The sequence below is a fragment of the Trachypithecus francoisi genome, unplaced genomic scaffold (assembly GCF_009764315.1).
Source record: "Trachypithecus francoisi isolate TF-2019V2 unplaced genomic scaffold, Tfra_2.0 Lachesis_group14, whole genome shotgun sequence".
NCBI classification, from domain to species: domain Eukaryota; kingdom Metazoa; phylum Chordata; class Mammalia; order Primates; family Cercopithecidae; genus Trachypithecus; species Trachypithecus francoisi.
In genome coordinates, this window is record NW_022681459.1 from 9,195,102 (window position 1) to 9,208,584 (window position 13,483).

A 13,483-nucleotide genomic window follows, 5' to 3' on the forward strand; every position below is an offset into this window, starting at 1 on the left:
CTGGTCTCGAACTCATGACCTTGTGATCCGCCTGCCTCGGCCTCCCAAAGTGCTGGGATTACCAGTGTGAGCCACCATACCCAGTCAAGATAGGTTTTAAAAATGAGGAATGCGTCAGATTATGAAAGGATATGTTTGCTAAATAAGTCATTTAATCTTTTTTTCTAAGAATTTTGTTAGAAAAAATACAATTTTTGTTAATGGTAAGTTGTACTTGCCTAATTTAATCAATTTATTTCATTATTCAGGGATAACAAGTTTGCACTGATGTAGTGAAATGATTAGGGGAGTATGGACTATCATCAGCACAAAAGTCAAGGGGCTACTACAAGAATCCAGATCAGAAGTTTTGATGATTTAAAGAAAGGGCATGCCACTGGGAAATAGGGACCCACACAAGATAGACATTCAGAAGACGGGCTCTGTTAATTGATGATGTTTTTCAGTGTAATAGGGTAATAAAGAGAAAACCATATGGACATTCATTCTTCCCTAACCCTAAATTTAATGTACGTCTAATAGTGTAGTGATTGTATTAAACTCTGATTTTACAGGTATGGAATTGGGCTTGATATTCTACCTTTCTAGCAAGCTTCCAGGTTAGGCTTATGCTGGTAGCATTCAAAATACACTTTGAGTAACACAGTACCAAATTTCTTAAGGTTTCATGATTTAAAAATGGCAGGAAAGATTAAGACAAAACGTGTAGTACACACACACACACACACACACACACACACACTCATACACACACTAATATGAAGGGAAGGGTACACGTAAAGTTGTGAAAATAGAGAGAGAGTATACCACTACCACAAAAAGGAAAGTTGACAGTGATAAAGTTATAGTTATTTGTATCTGGAGAGGAAGAATTTTCAGAGGGTCCTAATAACCATAGGATAATTTCTGAGCTAATTTTAATAATACACAGTCTACTTCAGTACTTCCTGGACCTTTGGCTCAAGAAAACTAAGTGCTTAGTGATCTCTATGACAGAAAAGGAACAGGTTGATATTAGGAGATGTATTAAAAGGAAAGAAAAAAATTATATGGCAAATGGCATTCACATTTTAACACTTTTCTACCTTACTTTCTCATTTCATATCAAGTAGAATTCAAACAAAAGTACAAACATCATGGTAAAATTAGGATGTTTATGAGGAATTACTTAAACTCTTATTCTCTGAGGAGAATGGGAAAAAAACATTGACTAAGATATCTATAAATGTCAATAGAAAGCGTTGACAAGTATGCCTGAGTCATACTCAACATGTAGTAGCTCAAATATGGATAGCTGTTTAAGTTTTCTTCCATTTTAGAACAGATCTTTTATCTATCTTTCTTTTATTTACTCTACATGCTTTCTCTTCCTTTAGAAGAGTACTTTTCTATGTGCTAATTAAACTTTCTCCCTGCTTCAAATAAGTTTTCTATATGATCTGCTGATTTCTGATATAACTCCCTGTTTATTAGGTATAATTATAGACAGGAATGTCTTTTCCTGGAAACCATTAAACTGAAGCCAAGATCACCTGTTTTTCTCTGCTGGAATTTCCAATATGTCAGTTAAGAAAGCTGGTTGGAAGTAAGAGAGAATGGAGCCAGCATGCAGAGAAAAGTAGGCAGATGAGATAAAGAAACAGTTGACATTGGAGTCTCTAGTTCTAAACGCTTTTGTCACTCACTGGCTTTTCTGATCTCCAAGAGTTTTCATCATCCAATACTCCACACATACTGTGGGCATATAATCACTGCCTCTTAGAGTCTAAAGCAGGGCTGGAAAGAATTTCCTTCGCAATAAAAACGTATAACAAATTCATTCTCAAAATAACGTTATTAAGAGTAAAATACACAAAAAGGAAGAAACATATTTTCCATTTCTTTCCTATTCTGAATTTTGTAATAGCTACTACTCTGTAGGGTTCAATAAAGTTCATTTTCATGTCATCCAAACTTTATTGATTCAGTTCAGCTTTGTGAGTTTGCACTGAAGTATTGCTCACCCTAAAAGAATGCTAATGAAGTAATTCTACGACATCTATATAACCTTGCGGTAAAAAGTACACCAGTGTAAAGTTGGGTGAATTACAGTCTATTTGATGCTTGATGTACTCCATAGCTGTCTCCAGTAATGAAATATAGCAGCCAGGAACTAAAGCTTGGGTGAGTTTCCAACAGATTAGGAGTTATTTGGTGAAGAGGGTAGATCTCCAGGGAAACACTAAAAATAAATTTGGTTATTTAAAAATTCTCTCCTTTTTTTTTTTTTTTTTTGGCTCTGGTCTATATTTGGTTTGCTTCTGACCAAAGTAAGTTGGAAGTTGATACAGTTACATATATTTATCTTTCTTTCCTAATCAATTTAGGATATCAGAATCATTTCATTGATGCTAATATAGGAGAGATTAATATTCAAAAATCTTTACTGAAGTAAAAGTAAAAGGAATGGCTGAAAATCAGCTGACAGCCAGTTTCTACATGTTTCACCTCAACTTAACATTCAGACATTGTTCAGATCCCCTGAGGGTACTTATGCTCCGAATTCTTACTAAAGTGCTGGACTGGATATTATGTTTTTAAAGAAGAAAAATGCTGTAGATTATTATAAAAGAAGGAAGCGTCTAAAGATCACATTTTTAAAATTTAGGAGTGGTGGAAGTTTCTAACATATTTCCGTAGTGATATGTCACTAGGATAAAACCATTATTATAATATTCAACCAACACCTTTATATATATCATTTTACTTATGAACCTTAGTGAATCAATACTTTGTTTTTCACAATAGAGGTACTTAAACTTTAATCAATACAAAATCTGATATTTATATTTTTTTATCCAGCAAAGTATAGTAGTAGTATATTTTCCTTAAAATGGAACATGGAATCCAATATTCCAATCCTATGTGGAAAAATGAGGCTATGTGTACATGTGTATGTGTGTGTGTGTGTATATATGTGTGTGTGTATATATGTGTATATATGTATATAAAATTTTATTATGCAAAGAAAAAAGAATAATTCTTTTTATGAATACTTCTGTAATGTAAAACCCAAAGACTGTCTTTTCTCTTCTCAAATATATCAGCTTAGTTCTAATTTTTATACTATATCTATAAAGTTCATCATCATATACATGGTATAATTTGGAATTTACTAATACTTTTGATGAATAATATACCAGTCAAAAGACAAGACACAATTTAAACATGTATTGCAAATTTAAAAATTGAAGGAATTTCAACTTTTAATAAATTTGTGGTTCTGTTAGGTATTAGACAACATAATATCATGTATCTATAATATATAGATATCGCTATAATCTATGATTCACCCTGCAACAAAAAAGTAACATAAATGAAAAAGATGAAATGTATTTAATACGAATTAGTTTTTTTAAAAAACCTGGCAAAAATTTAAGAGATAAAGAAAAATAAAATATTTAGGATCATAATTGCACTCAACGACTATATGATATTGGACATATTATTTGTTCTGATATTCCATCTCCCTTCCATTGCTAACATTGTGCATGCTTTTGCCAGAAATTATCTCAAATTATTGTCATTATGTATTTTTCTTTTCATATTAACAAAAAAGCAGATGAAATATGTCTTTTTAAAAAGTGCTTCACAAACATTTTATTAACTTGATATCTTAATTTATGCTTCCTTAGATATCACTGAGATTACAGTTACATGTAATTAGTGATTCTACTTCTGAATTACTACAGTTAATAATTTGAAGTTAATATTTTGCTACTAAATTGGCTTTGCCTTAATTTGGAATAGTTCTCAACTGTAAGATTTGTTTCCATTCACAGTCCAGATTTCACAATCCCTATTGGCCAATTTGGTCATGTAAATAAATATTTTATTAATAGTGATCTTGATTTTAAAAAGCATATGTAAATACTTTGTAACTAAAATATAATCTGAAAAAATTAAAAATCCTCTAACAAAAATTATTCTTTTTACTTACCCAAGTGACAGATCTATGGCAGTACTGATTTTTCTTTTTTTTTTTATTTTTTATTTTTTATTTTTTTATTTTTATTTTTATTATACTTTAAGTTACAGGGTACATGTGCATAACGTGCAGGTTTGTTACATATGTATACTTGTGCCATGTTGGTGTGCTGCACCCATCAACTCGTCAGCACCCATCAATTCGTCATTTATACCAGGTATAACTCCCAGTGCAATCCCTCCCCCCCTCCCCCCCTCCCCATGATAGGCCCCGTTGTGTGATGCTCCCCTTCCCGAGTCCAAGTGATGTCATTGTTCAGTTCCCACCTATGAGTGAGAACATGCGGTGTTTGGTTTTCTGTTCTTGTGATAGTTTGCTAAGAATGATGGTTTCCAGCTGCATCCATGTCCCTAAAAAGGATGCAAACTCATCCTTTTTCATGGCTGCATAGTATTCCACGATGTATATGTGCCACATTTTCTTAATCCAGTCTGTCACAAATGGAAATTTGCGTTGATTCCAAGTCTTTGCTATTGTGAATAGTGCTGCAATAAACATACGTTTGCATGTGTCTTTATAGCAGCATGATTTATAATCCTTTGAGTATATACCCAGTAGTGGAATGGCTGGGTCATATGGTACATCTAGATCCAGATCCTTGAGGAAGTGTCATAATGGTTGAACTAGTTTACAATCCCACCAACAGTGTAAAAGTGTTCCTATTTCTCCACATCCTCTCCAGCATCTGTTGTTTCCTGACTTTTTAATGATTGCCATTCTAACTGGTGCGAGAGGGTATCTCATTGTGGTTTTGATTTGCACTTCTCTGATGGCGAGTGATGATGAGCATTTTTTCATGTGTCTGTTGGCTGTATGAATGTCTTCTTTTGAGAAATGTCTGTTCATATCCTTTCCCCACTTTGTGATGGGGTTGTTTGTCTTTTTCTTTTTTTTATTTTATTTTATTATACTTTAAGTTCTAGGGTACATGTGCATGACGTTTATATCATGTATAACTCCCCAATGCAATCCCTCCCTCCTCCCCCCTCCCCATGATAGGCCCCGGTGTGTGATGTTCCCCTTCCCGAGTCCAAGTGATCTCATTGTTCAGTTCCCACCTATGAGTGAGAACATGCGGTGTTTGGTTTTCTCTTTTTGTGATAGTTTGCTAAGAATGATGGTTTCCAGCTGCATCCATGTCCCTACAAAGGACGCAAACTCATCCTTTTTTATGGCTGCATAGTATTCCATGGTGTATATGTGCCACATTTTCGTAATCCAGTCTGTCACAGATGGACATTTGGGTTGATTCCAAGTCTTTGCTATTGTGAATAGTGCCGCAATAAACATACGTGGGCATGTGTCTTTGTAGTAGAGTAATTTATAATCCTTTGGGTATATACCCAGTAGTGGGATGGCTGGGTCATATGGTACATCTAGTTCTAGATCCTTGAGGAATCGCCATACTGTTTTCCATAATGGTTGAACTAGTTTACAATCCCACCAACAGTGTAAAAGTGTTCCTATTTCTCCACATCCTCTCCACACCTGTTGTTTCCTGACTTCTTAATGATTGCCATTCTAACTGGTGTGAGATGGTATCTCATTGTGGTTTTGATTTGCATTTCTCTGATGGCAAGTGATGATGAGCATTTTTTCATGTGTCTGTTGGCTGTATGGATGTCTTCTTTTGAGAAATGTCTGTTCATATCCTTTCCCCACTTTTTGATGGGGTTGTTTGTTTTTTTCTTGTATATTTGTTTGAGTTCTTTGTAGATTCTGGATATTAGCCCTTTGTCAGATGAGTAGGTTGCAAAAATGTTCTCCCATTCTGTAGGTTGCCTGTTCACTCTGATGGTAGTTTCTTTAGCTGTGCAAAAGCTCTTTAGTTTAATTAGATCCCATGTGTCAATTTTTGCTTTTGCTGCCGTTGCTTTTGGTGTTTTAGACATGAAGTCCTTGCCCATGCCTATGTCCTGAATGGTACTACCTAGATTTTCTTCTAGGGTTTTTATGGTATTAGGTCTAACATTTAAGTCTCTAACCCATCTTGAATTAATTTTCGTATAAGGGGTAAGGAAAGGATCCAGTTTCAGCTTTCTACTTATGGCTAGCCAATTTTCCCAGCACCATTTATTAAATAGGGAATCCTTTCCCCATTTCTTGTTTCTCTCAGGTTTGTCAAAGATCAGATGGCTGTAGATGTGTGGTATTATTTCTGAGGACTCCGTTCTGTTCCATTGGTCTATATCTCTGTTGTGGTACCAGTACCATGCTGTTTTGGTTACTGTAGCCTTGTAGTATAGTTTGAAGTCAGGTAGCGTGATGCCTCCAGCTTTGTCCTTTTGACTTAGGATTGTCTTGGCAATGCGGGCTCTTTTTTGGTTCCATATGAACTTTAAAGCCGTTTTTTCCAATTCTGTGAAGAAAGTCATTGGTAGCTTGATGGGGATGGCATTGAATCTATAAATAACCTTGGGCAGTATGGCCATTTTCACGATATTGATTCTTCCTATCCATGAGCATGGTATGTTCTTCCATTTGTTTGTGTCCTCTTTGATTTCACTGAGCAGTGGTTTGTAGTTCTCCTTGAAGAGGTCCTTTACATCCCTTGTAAGCTGGATTCCTAGGTATTTGATTCTCTTTGAAGCAATTGTGAATGGAAGTTCATTCCTGATTTGGCTCTCTGCTTGTCTGTTACTGGTGTATAAGAATGCTTGTGATTTTTGCACATTAATTTTGTATCCTGAGACTTTGCTGAAGTTTCTTATCAGCTTAAGGAGATTTTGGGCTGAGACAATGGGGTTTTCTAAATATACAATCATGTCATCTGCAAACAGGGACAATTTGACTTCTTCTTTTCCTAACTGGATACCCTTGATTTCTCTCTCTTGTCTGATTGCCCTAGCCAGAACTTCCAACACTATGTTGAATAGGAGTGGTGAGAGAGGACATCCCTGTCTTGTGCCAGTTTTCAAAGGGAATTTTTCCAGTTTTTGCCCATTCAGTATGATATTAGCTGTGGGTTTGTCATAAATAGCTCTTATTATTTTGAGGTACATTCCATCAATACCGAATTTATTGAGCGTTTTTAGCATAAAGGGCTGTTGAATTTTGTCAAAAGCCTTTTCTGCATCTATTGAGATAATCATGTGGTTCTTGTCCTTGGTTCTGTTTATATGCTGGAATACGTTTATTGATTTGCGAATGTTGAACCAGCCTTGCATCCCAGGGATGAAGCCCACTTGATCATGGTGGATAAGCTTTTTGATGTGCTGCTGAATCCGGTTTGCCAGTATTTTATTGAGGATTTTTGCATCGATGTTCATCAGGGATATTGGTCTAAAATTCTCTTTTTTTGTTGTGTCTCTGCCAGGCTTTGGTATCAGGATGATGTTGGCCTCATAAAAGAGTTAGGGAGGATTCCCTCTTTTTCTATTGATTGAAATAGTTTCAGAAGCAATGGTACCAGCTCCTCCGTGTACCTCTGGTAGAATTCAGCTGTGAATCCATCTGGTCCTGGACTTTTTTTGGTGGGTAGGCTATTAATTGTTGCCTCAATTTCAGAGCCTGCTATTGGTCTATTCAGGGATTCAACTTCTTCCTGGTTTAGTCTTGGGAGAGTGTAAGTGTCCAGGAAATTATCCATTTCTTCTAGATTTTCTAGTTGATTTGCGTAGAGGCATTTATAGTATTCTCTGATGGTTGTTTGTATTTCTGTGGGGTCGGTGGTGATATCCACTTTATCATTTTTTATTGCGTCTATTTGATTCCTCTCTCTTTTCTTCTTTATTAGTCTAGCTAGCGGTCTGTCAATTTTGTTGATCTTTTCAAAAAACCAACTCCTGGATTCATTGATTTTTTGGAGGGTTTTTTGTGTCTCTATCTCCTTCAGTTCTGCTCTGATCTTAGTTATTTCTTGCCTTCTGCTAGCTTTTGAATGTGTTTGCTCTTGCCTCTCTAGTTCTTTTAATTGTGATGTTAGAGTGTCAATTTTAGATCTTTCCTGCTTTCTCTTTTGGGCATTTAGTGCTATAAATTTCCCTCTACACACTGCTTTAAATGTGTCCCAGAGATTCTGGTATGTTGTATCTTTGTTCTCATTGGTTTCAAAGAACATCTTTATTTCTGCTTTCATTTCGTTATGTACCCAGTAGTCATTCAGGAGCAGGTTGTTCAGTTTCCATGTAGTTGAGCGGTTTTGATTGAGTTTTTTAGTCCTGAGTTCTAGTTTGATTGCACTGTGGTCTGAGAGACAGTTTGTTATAATTTCTGTTCTTGTACATTTGCTGAGGAGTGCTTTACTTCCAATTATGTGGTCAATTTTGGAATAAGTGCGATGTGGTGCTGAGAAGAATGTATATTCTGTTGATTTTGGGTGGAGAGTTCTATAGATGTCTATTAGGTCCGCTTGGTGCAGAGATGAGTTCAATTCCTGGATATCCTTGTTAACTTTCTGTCTCGTTGATCTGTCTAATGTTGACAGTGGAGTGTTGAAGTCTCCCATTATTATTGTATGGGAGTCTAAGTCTCTTTGTAGGTCTCTAAGGACTTGCTTTATGAATCTGGGTGCTCCTGTATTGGGTGCATAGATATTTAGGAGAGTTAGCTCTTCCTGTTGAATTGATCCCTTTACCATGATGTAATGGCCTTCTTTGTCTCTTTTGATCTTTGATGGTTTAAAGTCTGTTTTATCAGAGACTAGGATTGCAACCCCTGCTTTTTTTTGTTCTCCATTTGCTTGGTAGATCTTCCTCCATCCCTTTATTTTGAGCCTGTGTATGTCTCTGCATGTGAGATGGGTCTCCTGAATACAGCAGACTGATGGGTCTTGACTCTTTATCCAGTTTGCCAGTCTGTGTCTTTTAATTGGAGCATTTAGTCCATTTACATTTAAGTTTAATATTGTTATGTGTGAACTTGATCCTGTCATTATGATATTAACTGGTTATTTTGCTCGTTAGTTGATGCAGTTTCTTCCTAGCCTTGGTGGTCTTTACATTTTGGCATGTTTTTGCAATGGCTGGTACCGGTTGCTCCTTTCCATGTTTAAGGCTTCCTTCAGGGTCTCTTGTAAGGCAGGCCTGGTGGTGACAAAATCTCTAAGCATTTGCTTATCTGTAAAGGATTTTATTTCTCCTTCACTGATGAAGCTTAGTTTGGCTGGATATGAAATTCTGGGTTGAAAATTCTTTTCTTTAAGAACGTTGAATATTGGCCCCCACTCTCTTCTGGCTTGTAGAGTTTCTGCCGAGAGATCTGCTGTTATTCTGATGGGCTTCCCTTTGTGGGTAACCCGACCTTTCTCTCTGGCTGCCCTTAAGATTTTTTCCTTCATTTCAACTTTGGTGAATCTGGCAATTATGTGTCTTGGAGTTGCTCTTCTGGAGGAGTATCTTTGTGGCGTTCTCTGTATTTCCTGAATTTGAATGTTGGCCTGCCCTACTAGGTTGGGGAAGTTCTCCTGGATGATATCCTGAAGAGTGTTTTCCAGCTTGGTTCCATTTTCCCCCTCACTTTCAGGCACCCCAATCAGACGTAGATTTGGTCTTTTTACATAATCCCATACTTCTTGCAGGCTTTGTTCATTTCTTTTTCTTCTTTTATCTTTTGGTTTCTCTTCTCGCTTCATTTCATTCATTTGATCCTCAATCGCTGATACTCTTTCTTCCAGTTGATCGAGTCGGTTACTGAAGCTTGTGCATTTGTCACGTATTTCTCGTGTCATGGTTTTCATCTCTGTCATTTCGTTTATGATCTTCTCTGCATTAATTAGTCTAGCTGTCAATTCTTCCACTCTTTTTTCAAGATTTTTAGTTTCTTTGCGCTGGGTACGTAATTCCTCCTTTAGCTCTGAGAAGTTTGATGGACTGAAGCCTTCTTCTCTCATCTCGTCAAAGTCATTCTCTGACCAGCTTTGATCCGTTGCTGGCGATGGGCTGTGCTCCTTTGCAGGGGAAGATGCGCTCTTATTTTTTGAATTTCCAGCTTTTCTGCCCTGCTTCTTCCCCATCTTTGTGGTTTTATCTGTCTCTGGTCTTTGATGATGGTGACGTACTGATGGGGTTTTGGTATAGGTGTCCTTCCTGTTTGATAGTTTTCCATCTGACAGTCAGAAGGACTGTCTGTTGGTCTGTTGGAGATTGCTTGAGGTCCACTCCAGACCCTGTTTGCCTGGGTATCAGCAGCAGAGGTTGCTGAAGATAGAATATTGCTGAACAGCGAGTGTACCTGTCTGACTCTTTCTTTGGAAGTTTCCTCTCAGGGGTGACTCCACCCTGTGAGGTGTGGGGTGTCAGACTGCCCCTAGTGGGGGATGTCTCCCATCTAGGCTACTCAGGGGTCAGGGACCCACCTGAGCAGGCAGTCTGTCCGTTCTCAGATCTCAACCTCCGCGTTAGGAGATCCACGGCTCTCCCCAAAGCTGTCAGACAGAGTCGTTTGCGTCTGCACCGGCCCCCGCTCTTTCCCCTGTTGGACTGCAGCTGTGCGCTGTCTGCAGAGGTAGAGTCTACAGAGACAGGCAGGCTTCCTTGAGCTGCTGTGAGCTCCACCCAGTTCGAGCTTCCCAGCGGCTTTGTTTACCTACTTAAGCCTCAGCAATGGCGGGCGCCCCTCCCCCAGCCTCGCTGCTGCCTTGCGGATAGATCGCCGCAGAGGGCTGTGTTAGCAGTGAGGGAGGCTCCGTGGGCGTGGGACCCTCCCGGCCAGGTGTGGGATATATTCTCCTGGTGTGCCTGTTTCCTTAAAGCGCAGTATTGGGGTGGGAGTTACCCGATTTTCCAGGTGTTGTGTGTCTCAGTTCCCCTGGCTAGGAAAAGGGATTCCCTTCCCCCTTGCGCTTCCAGGTGAGGCGATGCCTCGCCCTGCTTCAGCTCACGCTGGTCAGGCTGCAGCAGCTGACCAGCACCGATTGTCCGGCACTCCCTAGAGAGATGACCCCAGTACCTCAGTTGAAAATGCAGAAATCACCAGTCTTCTGTGTCGCTCGCGCTGGGAGTTGGAGACTGGAGCTGTTCCTATTCGGCCATCTTGCTCCGCCCCTTGGCAGTACTGATTTTTCTAAACATTTCAGAATCAACCTGTTTATGTGAACTTTTGGTTCATTCCATCAAATATCTACATTGACAATTTGTTATTTGATTAATTGTTTTGATAAATAAGACAATGAAATGGGTTGTGGATACTCATATAGAAATAACTGTACATCTAGCTAAATTATTTAACTTTATAATTGATCTCAAAAATTATTCCATAAAGAAATTCAATAGGATATTCATAAAAAATAAAAACAACTGAAATAATAATACAAACAAAAATATGATTCACAAAATAATTACGCTGAGTGAAAAAAAACTGTATGAAAAGGAATACATATTTTATGAAAATTCAAAGTGATCTTTGGTAGCCAAAATTATACCAGTAGTTACATAAAGTACGAGGCACCATGAGATAACTTTTGTAAGTGACAGACATATGTTTATTTATTATGTTTATTTCTTCATTCTGGTGATGGGTTTATAAGTGTATAGATATTTGTTTCTTTTTCTTAACTTTTTTTTAAGTTCAGGGATACATGTGCAGATTTGTTACATAGGTAAACGCATGTCACAAGGGTTTGTTATACAGATTATTTTGCCATGCTGGTGTTAAGCCTAGTACCCAATAGTTATTTTTCTTGATCTCCTCCCTCCTCCAAACTCTTCACTTTCAAGTAGAACTCAGTGTCTGTTGTTTCCTGTATGTGTCCATGTGCTCTTATCATTTAGCTCTCACTTATACGCTCTCACTGGTTTTTCTGTTACTGTGTTAGTTTCCTAATGTAGAAATAATGGATGATGACCTCCAGCTTCCTCCACGTTCCTGCAAAGGACATGGTCTCATTCTTTTTTATGAACATGTGGTTGGATAGTATTCCATGGTACATGTGTCGCACATTTAAAAAATCTAGTCTACCACTGATGGGCATTTAGGGGGATTCCATGTCTATTCTATTGTGAATAGTGCTGCAATAAACACGCATGCATGTCTTTATGATAGAATGATTTATATTCCTTTGGGTATATACCCAGTAATGGGATTGCTGGGTCAAATAGCATTTCTGTTTTCAGCTCTTTGAAAAATGGCCACACTGCTTTCCACAATGGTGGAACTAATGTATACTCCTATAAACAGTGTATAAATGTTCTCTTTTCTCTGCAACCTTGCCAGCATGTTATTTTTTGACTTTTTAGTAATAACTATTCTGACTGGTGTGAGATAGTATTTCATAGTGGTTTTGATTTGCATTTCTCTAATGATCAGTGATATTGAGCATTTTTTATATGCTTCTTGGTCTCCTGTGTGTCTTATTTTCTTTTCTTTCTTTCTTTCTTTCTTTCTTTTTTTTTTTTTTTGAGACAGAGTCTTGCTCTGTTGCCCAGGCTGGAGTGCAGTGGTGTGATCTTGGCTCACTGCAGCACTCTGCCTCCCAGGTTCCAGCGATTCTCCTGCCTCAGGTTCCTGGGTAGCTGAAATTACAGGTGCATGCCACCACACCTGGCTAATTTTTGTATTTTCGGTAGAGACGGGGGTTCACGATGTTGGCCAGGCTGGTCTTGAACTCCTGACCTCAGGAGATCCACCCACCTCGGTTTCCCAAAGGGCTGGGATAACAGGCGTGAGCCACCACACGTGGCCGTATGTCTTATTTTCAAAAGTGTCTGTTAATGTCTTTTGCCCAGCTTTCAATGGGGTTGTTTGGTTTTCGCTTGTAAATTTGTTTAAGTTCCTTACAGATATTAGATCTTTGTTTGCAAAAATGTTCTCCTACTCTATAGGTTGTCTGTTTACTATCTATTCTGTTTAATTGGTATATGTGTCAGGTTTTGTACAATATCGTGCTATTTTGGCTACTGTAGCCCCATAGTATAGTTGGAATTTGGTAGCAATTTGTTTTTTTTTTGCTTAGGTTGCTTTTTTCTTCTTGCTTAGGTTTGCCTTGGCTATTTGGGCTCTTTTTTGGTTCCATATAAATTTTGAAATAGAATTTTCTAGTTATGTGAAGAATGTCACTGGTAGTTTGATAGGATAGTATTGAATCTGTAAATTGCTCTGGGGGCAGTATGGTCATTTTAACAATATTTATTCTTACTATTCATGATCGCGGAATGTTTTTCTATTTGTTTGCATTATCTCTGATTTGTTTGTACAATGTTTTGTAGTTGTCATTGTAGAGACCTTTTATCTCCCTGGTTGTCTGTATTCCTAGGTATTTTATTCTTTTTGTGGCAACTGTGAGTGGGATTGCCTTCCTGATTTGGCTCTCGCCTTGACTGTTAGCGTATAGGAATTCTAGTGAGTTTTGTGTATTGATTTTATTTCCTGAAACTTTGCTGAAGTTGTTTATCAGCTGAAGGAGATTCTGTAACAAGACTATGGGGTTTCCTAGATTTAGAATTATATCGTCTGCAAACCGAGATAGTTTGGCTTCCTATCTTTTCTTTTTTCTTGGAGATGGAGTCTTGCTCTGTCACC